The sequence below is a fragment of the Podarcis liolepis genome (assembly GCF_965112155.1).
Source record: "Podarcis liolepis genome assembly, chromosome: 1".
NCBI lineage: Eukaryota > Metazoa > Chordata > Lepidosauria > Squamata > Lacertidae > Podarcis > Podarcis liolepis.
Window position 1 is genome coordinate 90,837,727 of NC_139554.1, and position 17,221 is coordinate 90,854,947.

The window sequence follows — 17,221 nt, forward strand, 5'->3', positions numbered from 1 at the left end:
CAAAGGCCTGGGTAAAGAGAAATGTTTTCGCCAGGTGCCTAAAGATATGTAATGATGGCACCAGGTGAACCTCTCTAGGGAGAATGTTCCACAGACAGGGAGCCACCACAGAAAAGGCCCGTTCTTGTGTTGTCACCCTCCAAACTGCTTGGGGAAGGGGGGCATAGAGAAGGGCCTTGGATGACAAGCACAGGGTCCGGGTTAGTTCATATGGGGAGAGCTGGTCCTTAAGGCAATGAGGTCCTGACCCATGGAAGGCTTTACAGGTCAGCATCAGCACTTTGGCCCAGAAATTAACTGGCAGCCACTACAGTCAGGCCAGGATTGTTCCATACAATCCTTTCCATTTGTTCTGGAGTACTTACTCATCACTGCTCTAATTTTGCTTCACTGTCTCACATTTTCAAAGTGTATTACTGGTCAGTTTGCAAAAAAATGTCTATTTTGGTGCACTGCATTTGAGCTATATGCTTTAATGTTCAACCATTTCATCTATGTCTCAAGCCCTATTTAGGCAGCCTGGAGTATAAAGAGGCCTTGTACTGTATTTTGTGCCCCAGCTCTAAAACCATTCACCTGAAATACAATATATTTATTTACAGTACAAGCTCATAGCAATCTACGCACAAGTAGAGCTCACTGAGTTCAATGGGCCTTACTTCCAGGAAAGTGTACGCAGGACTGCAGCCAAATTCCTGTGCACACTTACCTGTGAGAAAGACCCAGGCGTTTTAGTGCCTGTTCAATTTCTGCTGTAATGAACCAAGCTAGTTTCCTTAGTTGTTGAAAAGTGGCACAAAACAATGGACAGGGTAAAAGATTTAGAAGAGGGAGACTATACACACCAGGGTGCTACCCCTAGGGCCTTGAGTTGGTGCACAATGTTCCCACATTTCATTTTAAATAGAAATTTGAAGGTTCACTATGTTGCCTTTCACCCTCAATGAGATATATAGCTAGGGAGGGGCCGACTGCACCAGACCAGGGTCCAATCACACCTCAGGTAGCATTCTGTAGGCAAAATGACACCACTGTGCACCCATGGACTTACTGCATGGCCTTGGACAAGATGTTCTGCACATCTTGCATATTAATATTATATACCAGGAGTAGCCAACATAGTACCATCCAGATGCTGTTGTACTACTACCCCTGTCATCCCTGATCATGTTAGTTCAACTGCCACTTCCTGTGCGGATCAACCTGGAAGCCAAGCTGGCTGGTGCTGATGAGGGTTGGGAGTCCACAACATAGGGAGGGTCACATGTGGCCCAGCCCTGGCATATGTGTTTATTCAAAAGCAAGCACCACTGCACTCCAGGGAAGCAGGCACAGCATTGCAGCCACAACTTCTCCAGTTGTAAAATGGGAATAGTTTCCTACCATAGAATGAGAATGGATAAGTTATTGCTCGCTATCCATTTTAGCAAAAGTTTTTAAAGTACATCTAGAATGAATTAGTACATCTATTAGAACCCATGCCAGTAAGCTGGTTAAACCATACAAGTGTTAACACAATCTTTGTAGCTGTGCTGTTATCAGCAAAATCACAATCGCCATGAAACGGTCAACTATGCTTATTTTATCTGTGTGTGTGTGTTGCACAGAACCATCAGAGGCTGAACTGACTTTTCATTTTTAAATCTCACTTGGTATAAGATACCCCAACCCACAGCACGCTTGGGTGTCATCTTCTATGAACTCATGCACCGGATGAAGTAGGAGCCGTCATGATGTAGTGGGCGCCGTGACAGACCTGAATTGGGGGAAACTGGGTTAAATTCCTATTTAGCTCAGTGGATCACCGTGGCCCAATCACTCACTTAAGACTATGAACCTAGACGCATTTCCCCCTTAACTCAGCAGAGCTTATTTCTGAGCAGACACATATAGGATTGCACACACTTATCCTTAGCGTAGGATAGCTGTTGTGAAGATAAAGTGGCAGGGAGGGGAAAACACAGACTGTGTACACTACCCTGAACTGCTTAAAATGTAATAAATCAATGAATATAAATAATAGGCTTCCTCTCTTAGAAACTTCATCCCACAATAATTTGTTAGCCTTTAAAGCAAGAATTGGGAATCTGTGGCTTTTCATATATTGCTGGACTACAGTTCGCATCATCACAGACTTCTTGCCATTCTGGCAGAAGTTGATGGGAGCTGAAGTCCAACAACATTTGTAGGTGTCCAGTCCCCCTCATCCCTGACTCAAAGGTCGTCATAAGATTCTTTTGTTCTTTGTGCTGCAACAGACACAATGCTCACTTACCAGTAAGTCCCACTGAACGCAACAGGATTTACCGTATTTTTTGCTCTATAAGACTCACCTTTTCCCTCCTAAAAAGTAAGGGGAAATGTGTGTGCGTCTTATGCAGCGAATGCAGGCTGCGCAGCTATCCCAGAAGCCAGAACAGCAAGAGGGATTGCTGCTTTCACTGCCTAGCATTCCCTCTTTCTGTTCTGGCTTCTGAGATTCAGAATATTTTTTTTCTTGTTTTCCTCCTCCAAAAACTAGGTGCGTCTTGTGGTCTGGTGCGTCTTATAGAGCGAAAAATACGGTACTTCTGAGTATACAGGTCTAGGATTGTACCGGAAAGCTAGCTACTCTTCTAGAGATCATTGTCATCCTATATATGTCCTTCCCAGGAAGGACAGCTCATTCCTTATATTCCCCATCCCTCCCTCCACTGACTTCTTTCACGCATGATGATCCTACTGCATTACGAACTATGTTTCCATTACATATCAGTCCTGATAAATGCTAGTGGGACACTAGATATACTATATAAAAGAGATTAAATTCATACGAATTCAATGTATTATTGTCAATCTGAGGAGAAATACCAGTATGACAACTAAAGGTACAGAAACACTGAAAAGCCTAATACAGTGGTACCTCGGAAGTCCAACGGAATCCATTCCAGAAGTCCATTTGACTTCCAAAACGTTCAGAAACCAAGGTGCAGCTTCCGATTGGTGGAACACTCACTTCCGGGTTTGCGGCGTTCAGAAGCCAAAACGTTCGACTCGCAAGGCATTTGGTATCCAAGGTTCGACTGTAGTAACTGGAAGGGTTGACTATCACAAGTAACATTATGTTCCAATATTACTTATAGCGAATAAAAACATATTACCTTTGCTTACGTGCTTGACAGTAAGGATGGAGAATTTATGGCGCTCCAGATCTCATTGGACAACCAACTCCCATCAGCTACAGTCAGTATGGCTAATAGAATAGGGATGAGGGGAAGGCCATAGGTTCCCAATCCCTGCTGAACCGCAACTCAAGGGTGGGCGTTTCCAGTTGTCTCCCCACTATGATCACTCTTCCAGAGTATCTCTACCACGTGAGCTAGAATGGGACTTGTTTTAGAATGTTTATTATTGTTAGCTACCTTTGCTAGATGTCTTTTTTTACACTAACATCACAATACAATTAATCAAGTTTACTGTAACAAAAAAGGCAATATTTGAGACAGATTTTGAGCCAAGAAAGGGTTCATGAAAGATTCCAGAACTTGACTTGAATGCAACCAAGCAAATATATCACTCAAAGATACATAATTAAGTATTCACCAACTAAAATGGATCATGTGGAACAAGGAGCCATGGAATGCTGGAGCCACCTGAACCCACCATGTGTTTCGAGTAATCGAGGAAGCCTTTCCTCCATGAAACACAAAGATACACATTCATTCAGAAGTCTCAAATCATCAAATGCACTAGTTCCGGCCCAACAACTTACTCAACACGGCTTTGTCCCACTCTGCAGCAATTATTGCTCATATAACACTATATACCCAAACTTGAAAAATCAAGGGGGCTTTGAGTGGAAATTCTCACGATCATGGTCATGATGCATGTTCCACAATAAGATGACAGGCCACAGTTCGGTGACATAAACATGCCTTGTGGGCAAAAGATCCAGATGGTGGTGGACTATAACTCCCATCTATTCTTGACCATTGGCCATGCTGATGAGGACTGTTGGGAGTTGGAGTTCATTAACATCTGGAGGTCACAGATTCCCAACCTCCAGGATAGACCATCATGGGCTAGATTGGTGGTTCCCAATTGGCTAACTACTGCAGACCCCCTACTTTTGAAAATTTTAATATCTCTGTGATAGTATTTGTTAGGTGAATGGTGCCATGGATCCCCTGGGTGGTTTAAGTGGACCCCCTGGGGTCCGCAGACCACCAATTGAGAACCACTGGGCTAGATGAATCCTGGGTCTAACTCCATATGTTTCATGTGCTCATGAGAAGAATAGTCTCTACCCTAACACCTTCAATTCCTGCAGGAAAAGAAAGATAAGAGGGGGAAAGCACTTCTGCCACAACAAACCCCTAAGACAGCAATCTTAAACGTATCAGACACTAAAGCCTACTTGAATCAAAGTACATTGGTTCCGAGGAAACATGATTAGGAGAGGTGTGCAAGAAATACAGTGGTACCTTGAGTTACGTTACCTTCAGGTGATGTAATTTTGAGTTACAAAGGCAGCAAACCCGGAAGTGTATACTTCCGGGTTTCGCTGCACGTGCATAAGTGCTCTATCGCACCACGTGCATGAGCAGAAGCAACTCCTCCAGATATGGACTTTTCAGGGTAAGTACGGACCTCCGGGACAAATTAAGTTTGTATCCAGAGGGTCCACTGTAAATACAAAGGAGAGTGCAATTCTGGTGAGGCTCCTCCCTAAACAGGCTGGGAAGAGTAGTGTCACGCTAACATTTACACATGCAGAGTTGTTTTTTTTATAAACTAAGCCCCTTGCCCAACCTGAGAAAGGATTTTAAGCCCACTCCTACACACACAGCCCCAAAAGTTGACATACCTGCTGCAGGAGATAGAATTGGTGGAGGACAAAACTGTTGTTCCTTTCAGGAATTACAGATACAAGTCATTCCAGATAATCTACCCTTCCCTATACTCTTCCACATTTTGACCCCCAACACCTGAAATATTTGGGGAGGGGAAATGCAGGGCTCTTTGGGTCTCCCAGATTCCTCCTGCCCATGTATACCAACCTCATTCACCCATCCCAGTTAACATGAATGAAAGGAGTAGAGGGTGTTTCTTGTAGGGTGGCTGACCACCACTGCTGTCTTCAACCTCTCCACCCTCTCCCACACACAGATGATCAGTCAATGTGTGCCCAGCCACATTATAGGCTTTGTGGCAGAGGAGCATGACTCAAGTCACTCTGAGAGCCACTTCTACATTGCTAATATAGCAAGAAATCTGCATCATTGCTTCAACTACATACACACACTATTTGTGACACACTACAACCCATTCTCTATTCACCTCTTCCCTCTCTCCACCTATCTACAACCCATGCTGCTTAGATTCCTCCTCTGTGCACCATGTCTAGCATACACTCACTCTCTTCTCTCGGCATCCTAATTCATAACCTTCTGTTTCCTCCTGCTGCTGCATATCAGTTATCTCCTCACACTCCCACAGCTCTCTTTGCACCCCATCTGTTTTCCCCCCACCCCTTTCTCTTTTCAAGGGCTGGCCCACAGATAAGCCTGACTGGGAGGGGGAGGAGGGAAACAAGTGCCTGGAATTGTACCACGAGGGCAGCGAGTAGGAACCTGTAGCCCTCCAGATGTTGTTGGATACCAACTCCCATCAGCCTCTGCCAGCATGGTCAACAAATTAAAATAAAATAAAATAATCCCTTCCAGTAGCACCTTAGACACTAACTAAGTTAGTTATTGATATGAGCTTTCAAAGTGTGCATGCACACAAAGGCTCACACCAATAACTAACTTAGTTGGTCTCTAAGGTGCTACTGGAAGGAATTTTATTATTGTTGTTGTTGTTGTTGTTTTGACTACGGCAGACCAACACGGCTACCTACCTGTAACTAGAAGCATGGTCAACGGTCAGGGATGACAGGAGTTGTAGTACAGCAACATGTGGAGGCCTACAGCTCCCCATCCCTGCACTTAAGAGGAGACAAATAAGAATGGTCTGCCCTCCATCTATGAACTCAATGATGTGTAGGTAAGATTATAGGATACTTCTGCAAGAACAAGTTCAAAGGCAATAATAAGCTATCCAATCCATATGAACTGCAGGGGAAAGGGCAGCTATCTTTTATCTGGGAAGCGGGCTAGCCTTGCTGACCCAGGACTGCTGTGGAACTAGGTAGCTGTAAGCCTCAAGAGGAACTCCACCATCACCACCATTGAACCATAGGTTTGTTCTTTTTAAAGAATAAGGAGTTATATGCACTGAAGAAAAAGGAGTACAATGTTCTTAAGATTAATTTAAATAGTATGACATTGGAAGACAGTAGCATCTCTTGTGTTTATCGTTTGAGTGGTACTTTGAAGAAGCACTTATTCTCTTACAGAGTTGAAACAAAAATCATTTCAAAACACATATAACATGGCATGGCAGAGGAAGCCATCTTTCTCATCCATAAAGATGTAAAAAAGGTCTATATAACAGATGCTATTGTAATTTCTGTATATTGTACTGTACAGTTGTGACACAGTGTTCACTACTATAGTTGATGGGGGGAGTGGAGACAGTCAAGAGATCTTATTTTGGAAACATTATGGCTCAAGGATGATAGACAAAAAAAGGGAGCCAAAACTGACAACTATAAAAAGCTACATATATACACAGTCACACCAGCTGAGAGATCAAACATCTACCTTCCTGAGAGAGGTATAGTTCTCCCAATCGCATAGCAAGTGAAGCAGATCATCTGTAAAGGCTCCAAAACAGTGTCAGTAGTTTCTGTGATAGAAACACCAGAGGCCCAATAAGAGACACAATCATCCCCATGTTCCTCTCACCAAACTAAACTTTTTTGCAAATTGTTTTATTGCAACATCTTCGTTTAGGCACTACTGATAACCACATAACTGAATTGATCAAGTTTTGAGATGAATGCTCTGAGAACTGACCCCTGTGCTGTGCCCACTGAAGGCATCAGGAAGTTTCATTTCATTTTATATTTTCATAAAACTGGGAATTATCAATCGATGGTAACACCACATTTATGAATCCACATACCTAGCACACACAGATAAAGGCTGCAACAATAGGACAAAGATACCTACGCATTTTGGAGAGAGAAACTGAAACGACAAACAAAAATCTCCAAAGAGCCAGTTAGGGAAAGATATCCAGGACTAAGGTGGAAACAGAAATTCATCCTTTTATATGGCAGCACAGGCTTGCCTTAAACTCACATTTAAGCACAATAGGGAGAGGTGGGGATAAAACAAAAGCTGCATTTCTCTGGTCTTTCTTTCTCTCAATGTAGATTACAAACACATGGAGAAATTCAGAGGCTCCTCCATAGGTCACCCAATCCACCCTTCCCAGCCTATATAGATGTACCCGCCCTGCACTAATCCTTACGAATTTGCTTTGTTCGAATATAAATCTCAGAGAGATGGGAATAGGGCAGGGGGGATATCCCTCTGGCAGGTCACTTTCTTACCAGAGTTCCTCCCACCTACCCACCCACAACTATCATGCTCGTCCATTGTGCCGGCGCTGGAGATCTTTCCCCTATCCTACATGCGGAGAAGACTGAAAGCGCGACCTCTGAAAAATAAAGAAAGGAGCCAAGATGCGAAGCCCAAGCAATTTTGTCCCGCCCACCCTGGCATAGTCTTTCACCTACAGAGGATCCCTCTCGCTCATCATCCCCGCTCGCCATCCAGCCAGCTCTGCAGCTCCAGACAATGCTCTCCCTTCCCGCTCCCCACCCGCACACCGCCCTCGCCCTCGCTCCCCTCCCCCTCCAAGCCCCCTGCCCATGCAGATCCCGGGCAACATGACAGTGCAAGGGCGGGCGGGTGTGAATACCTGGCGGCGGAGGCTGTGGCGCCGACACTGGAGGCGGGCGCAAAGATATTTGGACTCCTGCACGTCCTAAAAGAGGCATTCAGACGAATGGGAGCAGCAGAAGCCTCTAATCCCCGCTGCTGCTCCTGCTGCTGCAATGCATGGCTGATGCTCTTCTCCGCCCCTGTGTTGCCGATAAAGCTGCAGCTTGGGCTTGGTAAGAATGGAACCTCGGCGCGCAGGCGCACTCGCCGCTCGCTAGGAAAGACTGGAGTGGGGGGGCGGTGCTGCACATGCGCCGTAGACCAAAGCACAGGGGCATGCGGTGAGCATGCGCCTCTTGGTCCTGGCTCTTCTAGGGACCATCACGCATGTGCTGCCCGAGTCTCTTCCCTGGCCGACGCTCCCGCCGACAGTCGTAGAGGTCCGTCAAAGGCTAGATAGAACCAAGGGGGGGCATCTCTATGGTGACGTGAATCCGATACTGAAAGGCGCGGGGCGGAGGGATGCAAAGTGTGTAGCTGAGGCGATGAGCTCACCGCGCGTTGTACGCATGCGTCGGCCAGCCGTATTCTAGTAATGACGTATGTGCACAAAACGGCTGCTGCATTCCTTGATTAATATTAATAAGAGGACGAGAGGGGGCGGAGCTACGGATTGGAGATGAAGTCTGAGAGCGCCGGTCTCGCCTTCCGGGGTCAAAGGTCATAAGAAGGCAATGCAGTATTATTTCAAAATAATTAGGAAAAGGGGTGGGGGCGGGATTGCGTCCTAAAGACACACACTGTACAGGGAAGCTTCTAAGGAAGTAATATTTCCCTCCCCGTTATTATTCCTGATTACCTGTTGAATTTCTGCCTGTTGTCCTAGTGTTAAACGCACAGGAGAAAAGAAGGTAGCCCTATTGCAGGAATAGTGAGGGAGGCTGCTCCTCCAGACAAAACTGCATTCAAAGACATTTCAAGTGGTATTGCCTTTAAAAGATTTCTATTTGTGTGTGTTTGTTTGTGTGTATTTGGGCAGCGGGAGTAAGAATCTTATGGCACCTTAAAGATTAACTGCAAAATGTGTATACATGTCTACTCAGAAGCTTCACTGTAAAAAATATGCATTGTTTGTATTTGGTTTGCCGTTACCATTCTGCAAAAGTGAAGAACAGTTATGGATTGAAGTTTAAATTTATATTTCAATAAGCAGTTAACCATTTAAATGATATAATAAGGCAGCTGTGATTATACTTGGTTGCAATGTGTTCCTTGATGGTAGCCCTTGTCCATCATTTGCCAGGTTAAGAGGTACCGCTGCCGATTGGAACTTACTGAGAGGATTGCTCACACAGAGAGGCATCCTAAAATGCTTCCATTTTGCTCTTTGTCTGCCTGCCTCTCTGCTGACTCTGCTCCAAGTCATCAAAAAGAACCATCAAGAGGAAATCACTGCAATGGCCAAGTCATTGTCCTAACAAAAGACAGAGAGAGAAGCCATCAGCAAGACTAAGACTATGTGCCCCATCCTGCACCCTGCACTCTGGGTAGTTAGCAATGGAGGATGCCAGAGAGGAGGAGGGAATTTCCAGGTCTGCAGTGGGGAATGATGTAACCAAACAGAGAAAAGTGTCAATTTTGCAAACGGGGGGTGGGGGTGCATGTGAATGCTCTGTACTCTAGGCTCAGGTTGTATGTATGTGTAAATAAACCATATATCATAAAGATGTCATAGTCTCTGCTGTGCCTCATTGTCCAAAAAGAAACACAGACCCTGCTAAGTGTGCCTGATACCCCTGGAATCTTGCACTGCTCAGAAATTAGGGTGTCGTGTAACAATATCCTCTGCCCAGATCTCTGTAAGTGAGGACTGCATGAATGGGTGATTAACTTAGAAGGGCCATAACCTTGTGCCCATTGTGTAATTTGCCACCGCAGAAAAAGTAACATTTAAACAACAGTCCTAATCAGGACTTACTTCTGAGGAGGCATGCATAGGTTTGCAGTGTTCGTTTGTGCAACTTCTGTACGTTGGAGATACGTGAGGAAAAGGCCAAAAAGATTCCTTGTAGAAATGCAAGTACTGTCTCCCTTGCTCAAAAAAAAAAAACAACAAAAAACCCTAGAATGACAACAGTATGCTGAATTTTACACTTTTCTATCATGGGACTCCTGTTGCTGTGAAGTACACTTTTTCCCTTAAAATATTTTCACACATCCCTAGCTTTTTTCAACAGTTCACTACAAAGCACGGTGTATTGATTATTCACAACTTCCAAGCTCAACAGCATGAAGAAAGCATGGATTCAAATAAATCTTGTTATGCCATATCGTTCATAGTCCACATGTCACTATGGTGTGAATGGTGCACCGAGCATCCCCTTTACACACATCCCAATAACCATAGACAGTGCGGTTGAATGATTTCTGAAATTCATTTGTGTCTAAACAAAAGTATTATCAAGTGCCCCTTGGAAGAGGCAATTTCAGCTGCTGTGTCACACTGTCAGATTGTGAAATAACTTCTGTTACTCAGAAGAAGAAGAGATGTTGGAATCATGGTGGATAATGCCCTAAAAATATCAGTACAGAAGACTGCAGCTATTTAAAAAGCAACAGTGGACTACCATTTTACTTATCAGATATAAATAACCCAGAATATAAACATCCTCCATTAACTGTTAATGGAAATGGTCAAAGTGGGGGCAGGCATGGTTGGATATTCCCATTTCAACTCCATTCATGTCTATGGTGGGATGGAAAAGGCCTGATTCCAATATCCAGTGTGAACAGAGGGGACTTCTGAATAAATACATCTCTCTTCCTCTTTCAGGTATACTTAAACCTCACTGTGCTGAAGAGCATAAAGGGCAGAAGGTCTGTGCAGAAAGACAGCAGTGATGAAAGGGGAATACGAAGAAGCTCCCCCTGACCCTGTAAGGGAAGCAGAGGTGCCTTTGTGACCGATGCTTGCTCTGCATAGGGTGAGGCTTTGCTCTCTGCAGTTTGCTATAAACTAATCCTAATGCAAGGACTATGTATGCATATCTTTGACCGACCTTGGGGGGAATAACTTACACATGCAAGTCATAATGTAAAAGGCTACTTTGCATATATTTCCAATACACACAAATAGCGTGTTTCCTTTCACACCTCATTTCCTTTCCTTTCACTCCCCCGCTCTTCCTCTTCCTTTATTAACATGTTTCTCACCAGTCGTACACAGCAAGCCACCATAATCTCTTCAAGTCCTATTCCTACACTTTAAAAGCCCACTTACCATATTAATTCCACCTAACGGCAAGCCTGCTGTAATATGATGGGAGTTTTAAGGTTGTGAATGAAACAAGCTCACATTAAGGGAGATTCGCTAGTTCTGTATGAAAGGCTGTGCAAAATCAATGAAGGTTGCCATCCTAGCAATACTTACTTGGGAATAAGTCTCACTGAAAATGATGGAATTCCACAGGGGAGCAGCAAGAAATGTTATAATATTGCTGACCTGCTCATTTGCAACAAATTGGGGTATTACCTCTGGTGGGGGACACATCATACTCCTTCTGGGGTAGTTTGTCCACCTTTGGTCCCTATCCTGCACTCAGCTCTCATCTGTGGCTCCTAAAAGTTGCTGGCATGTGACAGCAGCCACATCCCAGGAATGGCTTCGACTGGCCAGCTAAACCAGGTGAGGGTAGCCTATGGGTCTCAAACTCTTGGTGAGTTAGGGACTTCCCCTGTTTGCAAAGCCAGGCTCTGAAGGATTGAGCAGATGAGACCAACATTGGGTCCAAGGGTCAAGAAGACAGTTTCTGCATGTGGAAGTGGGGGGCAGATGGAGATTGTCAACCCTGGGAAGGAAAACTGATCCTAAACCTCTGCTGCCTTGTGGGATACCTTCAGGAGAAGAAAAGGCTAAGGAGTAAACCCTACACAAATCCCGAGTGGAGTTCCTAAGATAGTTGGATGGCATCTTGTATGCTTCCTTCCAGCAACTCCTGCAGTCAAGCTGGTGCCAAACATATTGCTCTGCTTTTCTTTGGACCATCAGTGAGGCCAAAAGTGGGGTTTGATTGTCTGGGCAGCCTAGGACCTCCATACACACTGCCCAAGCTTGCACCCCAATAAAGTCACTTTGGTTCTGCTAACAGAGTGGTTTGACTTCACACCAGAAGGTGCAGTCCATTGTCTCTAGAGACAGACAGATGCAAACAACATTATGTATAGTCCAATCTGATGCATTTTAACTTGGAAGTCATAGTGAATTCAATGGAACCATACTACCTAAAGGACCATCTTCTCTAATAAGATGGGCAGATGAAGGGGGACTTGTTTATCTACACAGGCGAGTCCCTTTTCATTTAAACAGGACTAATGAGGTGATTTGTTCTTCTCGGCTGCTGGCTGCCATTTTGTTTCCATTTTTATCTGCTCTTACCCTATTTCTATATGGTTTTATCATGTTGTTGCTTGTTACGTTATGTGGGTTGGTTAGTTTCTATTGTGGATTGTATTGTTCTTTCCCACACTGGGAATTTTAAAATGGAACATGTTGATGTAAATGTAACAAACAAAAATAAGCAAGTCCCATTGAACTTAATGAGATTTCTGGGTAGAGAGGCATAGACTAGTGATGGAGGCCAATAGGAAGACAATAACTGACCATTTTGAGGGGGAAAGTGCTATAGTTTTACAGAATAAAAGCTGGAAAGCTGTAACTGAAGTTGCAAAAATGTCCTTTATATGTCAGTATCATCTAAACTCCTAGTTGTAGTATAATACACACATTAAGGTTTCATTCCACAGAACTGTGTATCTAGTTATCTGAATCCATGAGGTTTTCTGAGGGGAATTTCAAGAGCAGTTTCTGATATGGCGTAAGATCAGCCGCTCTATCTCTACTGTCAGAGGTGGGGAGAGTGCTGTTGCACCCAGGTCCTGCTTGCTGGTTTCCCCACAGGCGTCTGGTTGGCCACTGTGAGAACAGAATCCTGGACTAGATGGGCCACTGGCCTGAACCAGGTGGCTTTTAAGTTCTTATTCTTAGCCTCCTAATATCGGCAGCCTCTGTACCTACCGGTAAGTTCCTAGCTGACCTACTACTTTTAAAAGAAAGTTAAAAATCAGAAGAGCAGTTTGAAAAAAACAGGAATTAAAAGCAAATAGATATGCAAAATGGTAAATAAATTGTATATATAAACAAGAGAGATTACCGTTAAGCCATTTTTAGTCTAGCATTTTTATTGTGTTTATAAAAAAAACATCTGGTTAATTAAAACCCTTACTACTGTTTTCATCTCTCATTAACTTGCAACGGGAAAACCCTTACTATCCATGAACATTATTAAACTCATTCGTTTTAAATGTACATTTAAACAAAAGCTTTTAGTGTTCATACATCAAAACAGCATGACATTGCAATGAAGGTATAATTAAGGAATTAAATGTTGCACTTTCCTTTACAGCGTGTATGTTTCGCCCAGACGTATCCTAAGCAATCTTGCTTGTGGTCTAAGGAGCATTTGGAGCTGAGACGTTAAAATCAGAGATGGCCCAAGACTTTTTTGTGCCTCAGAGAAAAAACCAGCAACATATGGGCTCTTATGGTGGTGTTATATAGTTCTAATAGATAAGGTTCAGTTTTTATGTATCCTTACTTTGGAATAACCTCCTGCAGCAAGGTTGCACCCCACCCATCTATTCCACGTGGAAGGTAAATAGTGCTGTTGGCATAGAAAAGTGAGAATTATACAGAATCTTAGCTGGCAGCTGCATTGTGGCTAGCTGAGTCATGCTCCTCTCCCAACTTCTCAGAGTGCCCACTAGCAAGCCCCCAGCTCCAGTCTTCCCCATCACTGACACTGCCGTCACTGTTCCCTACCCATTCCTCCATAACACTGAGTATAGAATGGTTTTGGCAAGGCAAAGAAAAGGAGGCAAAATTTGGATTGGCAACTGGAAAGTTTGCATTTGAACCAGAGGACAGCAGCTACCAGCTTCTAGCACAGAAGTAGGAAACCTATGGCCCTCCAGATGTTGTTGAACTACAACTCCCATTGACCAATGGGAGCTGTAGTTCAGAAACATCTGGAGGGCCACAGGTTCCTTACAACTATCGCAGCATAAAGGCTCAAACAGAAGCAGGGTGTGTTTTAACTGATCACGTGAGAAGACTCTGCAAGTTTTACTGCTTTTATCTTTATCACTTTTGGTACGTTTTAGCTGCTTTAACTTCCACTGTGGAAGTACGTGGAGGGAAAAAATCCCTACCCTAACAAAGACAACAACTGCTAGACAAAATGTCTTTATTTTCATGTCTCTAAAAGCATTACCCTTGTGGTTATATGTATGAGTCAGCAACTCATCAATTCTGAAGTATTTTTAAAGAGTTGCTTAAGGGACAATATGGCAAAGCAAACCTTCTGAAATTAGGATATGCAAAAGCTTCCAGGGCGGGTGGAACTATCCAGACTCTGGCTCTACCAATTGATTTTGAACGAGGTGGGGGTGGGATACCAGGATTATTATTAATAGCCTTCTAGCTTTCTGGGAAATGATCTCACCAAGCTGGACTAATCTTTTAAATTCGCATTATGGAGGCAAAATTTCTTTTTTTAGAGGCAGCTACTTAAATCGATGGGTCATTTCTAACTATGTAATACCTTATATGTTGCTCTGAATCTTGGAATATCCCCAGAATTCCAACAGCAAAAAGAGCAGGATATCTCAAAAGAGAACGCTGTGCATTTTCTCTCACTGCAGGTACACAAAACGCAAATCAACCCAGTCCCAAAACACTAAGCCCCTTCCACGTAAGGGGTCTGCAAGATGCTATTGAGCTTTAAGTGGCCTGCCTCCTTAATTAATTACACATGTAATCCTATTTAAAAAATCCACTGAGAGGATATGCTTTGAATTCTAATTTGTTTATGCCCCGCCTGTGTTCATCTTGAGCTTACTTAAGGATGCGCCCCACCCCCTTCCAGAGGCTCACTTTTCCAGAGGGAACAGGAGCAACTTCTCCCTTACTGTTATGCTATTTTTGCCTTGGTCCGGCTGCTGTATTGATAAATGCAAAAATGAATTGGGTAGGAGGAGGCAGAGAATAAACAACCGCAGCAGGAACAAGGTCGTATAAATGTTCCCTACTGCAGGTGTCAAACCACTTCGGAATCTGCTTTGATGTTGCAGAGGTTTCCAAGGTACTTGCTTGGTGTACATGGAGAGAGCCGGTTAGGCCAAAACAGCACATAAGACTTTACCCTCCTGGATTTGTAAGTCACCACAAGTATCATTAGTTGCCCCTTAAGAGAAAACCGAAATTGCTGGAAAGGAGGCATGCACATCCCTCACGGAGGGATGGGGAGGTTTTTTGTTTTACTTAAGGTTCATGGCAGGGCATTGCTGCAAATGAAAGAGCAGCTTTTATCTGCTATCCACTGCTTGTGGCAGTCTATTTATTTATTTAGTTATTTATGGACTGTCTTACCCACCCTTCACCATGAGGCTCCAGGGCAGGTTATGGCAACACAAAATCTGTGGAATAAACATCTATCTATCTAAACTGTCAAAGGCCAGGATGGAAAAGTGTGTCTTCAGCATTTGGTAAAAAAGATGTTGCCAGATGCAGCTCTGTGGAGAGGAAGCTTAAATCTATCCCAGGGAATGGGCTACCTCAGGGAATATGCCCTTTCCTGGGCTGTCCCCCCACAACCTTCCAAGAGCGATCAAACTACCAAGGGGGCCTTTCTGCTGATCTGAACACCTGAAAGGGCCTGTAGGGAAGGGAGTGGCCTTCCATACATTGCAGAGGAACATTAGTGGTTTTCGATCTGCAGCTACTTCCCAAAGTGCTATGAATGCAATGCAACAGTGAAACGCCTCAATAAATCTGTTAGTCTTTCAGTTGTGTGCGCGCATGTATTCAAAGTAGAATTCCAGTGACGGCGATACAAGGAAAAAAGATTATTGTGCATATAATGTGCTCGGGAAAAGAAGGGGTGAAAGCCATTGCATGTCTGTGAAAATCAATCAGCTGCACAACCCTTAGAATTTGAAGCAGGTTTAGAGACACCTGCTGACTTATTTCTGTATGGCAGTTAAATATTTCTTAGAGCTTTGGAATCGGAATTTAACTGTGTGTCCCAATGCAAAGGATGACAAAAACCTGTATTTTTAAATAATGAAGTACATGGAGAGCTTTTGCGGGGGAAACCAACTTGTCAAGTAGCAGGGAGGAAAGTCTGAGCATGCTGAAATTTCTCCTTCTGCGCAATTAGGAAATGTTTAGGCACCCAGCCCATTTCTGCATCTGATTGCATGATTTGCATGACATTCCTGTTTCTCTTTCATTCTGCCTTTCCAAAACTCAGCTGGAAGCTTATCCCTTTCTCTCTTCCTTAGCCTCCCCAAACCCTACTCCTCGTACATTATGTCACCTCTCTACTGATACTTATGGGTGAAATGAATTGCAACAGGGTATATACAGCAATGTTTGCTGACCTGGTGCCTTCCAGGTGTTTTGCACTACAACTCTCATCACACGCTGGCTGCGGCAGATGGGAGTTCTGGAAAAGGCTGGCAAACGGAGTGAGTTGAATCTTGAATACAAGGAGCAGAGCAGTACATTTTGACTGGCCTAACTTGTTGTGAGAGTTTAGAAAAGCTGCACCTTCTAGAATTCTCTCTTCTTTATAATTATGTATTTCTCTGTATCTGGACACATTAATCCAAACAGCAGGTCTCCTGGCTATGTGTTCTTCCTGAACTTCCTCACTTCTATAGGAATAAGGTTTTGTGTTTTTTGTCAAGAAGAGGATCCTGCATCTTTAAGCATTGTGGAATTTGGGCATGTGAAGGTTATCATGCAGGGCTTTCACTTAATCTGACTTATTTGGCTGGAACAACAAGAACTAAACAGATTCATCTCTTTTTAATACTTGTAGATAAAAGCATGTTCTGACTAAAAACCAAACACTGCAACAACCCACTGGTGACTTTTGAGTGCAGTTGTGGCGGAATCAGAGAGGTTATTTTCATTATTTTTATTATTATCTACTATTATTTTTGTTTGTTTGTTTGAAAACACTGGGAAGTATAGAAGCATGCTGCATTTTGTGGGATGAAGTCAGGGCTTTGATTCCACAAGACAAAGCAGGTGTGACAGTAATTCATTCCAGTTCCCAGGGCTAAATGAATAACTGACAGCTCTTGCTCCTTCCACATTCTTATGCTGGCTGCACAGAAGAGGGGCTCAGCATTCTCCAGGCGGGGAAGAGGCTTTGCTGACACTTCACTCTCTTAGGGTTCAATAACAGTTTCCCTTATTACAGCAGCTAACAGATTTTGTCAGTAAACTGGATTCTGCAGCATGCTGCAAAGAAAAGAAGGATAGGTGCCAACAGAGT

At 43.7% G+C, this 17,221-nt stretch overlaps 1 protein-coding gene and 1 long non-coding RNA gene across 17 annotated transcripts in view; one reads left to right on the forward strand and one right to left on the reverse strand.

Annotated features, from left to right (window-relative positions):
* The window catches only part of CLASP1 (cytoplasmic linker associated protein 1), a 160,572-nt gene extending 152,474 nt beyond the window's left edge, over positions 1-8,098 (reverse strand). For 8 of the 16 annotated variants that reach the window (XM_083488420.1, XM_083488435.1, XM_083488438.1 and 5 more), the window contains exon 1: positions 7,855-7,993. The gene's annotated coding sequence lies outside the window, so the exon portion shown is untranslated. Of the gene's footprint in view, positions 1-7,854 lie in introns of all 16 variants that reach the window. The other 8 variants (XM_083488423.1, XM_083488433.1, XM_083488422.1 and 5 more) reach the window with 3 other exon arrangements.
* A 40-nt stretch (positions 8,099-8,138) lies between these two features.
* Positions 8,139-9,544, forward strand: LOC310701248. The gene is made up of 2 exons (XR_014522956.1): positions 8,139-8,257; positions 9,121-9,544. It is a non-coding gene; the product is annotated as an uncharacterized lncRNA (long non-coding RNA).
* Positions 9,545-17,221: the final 7,677 nt, after the last annotated feature.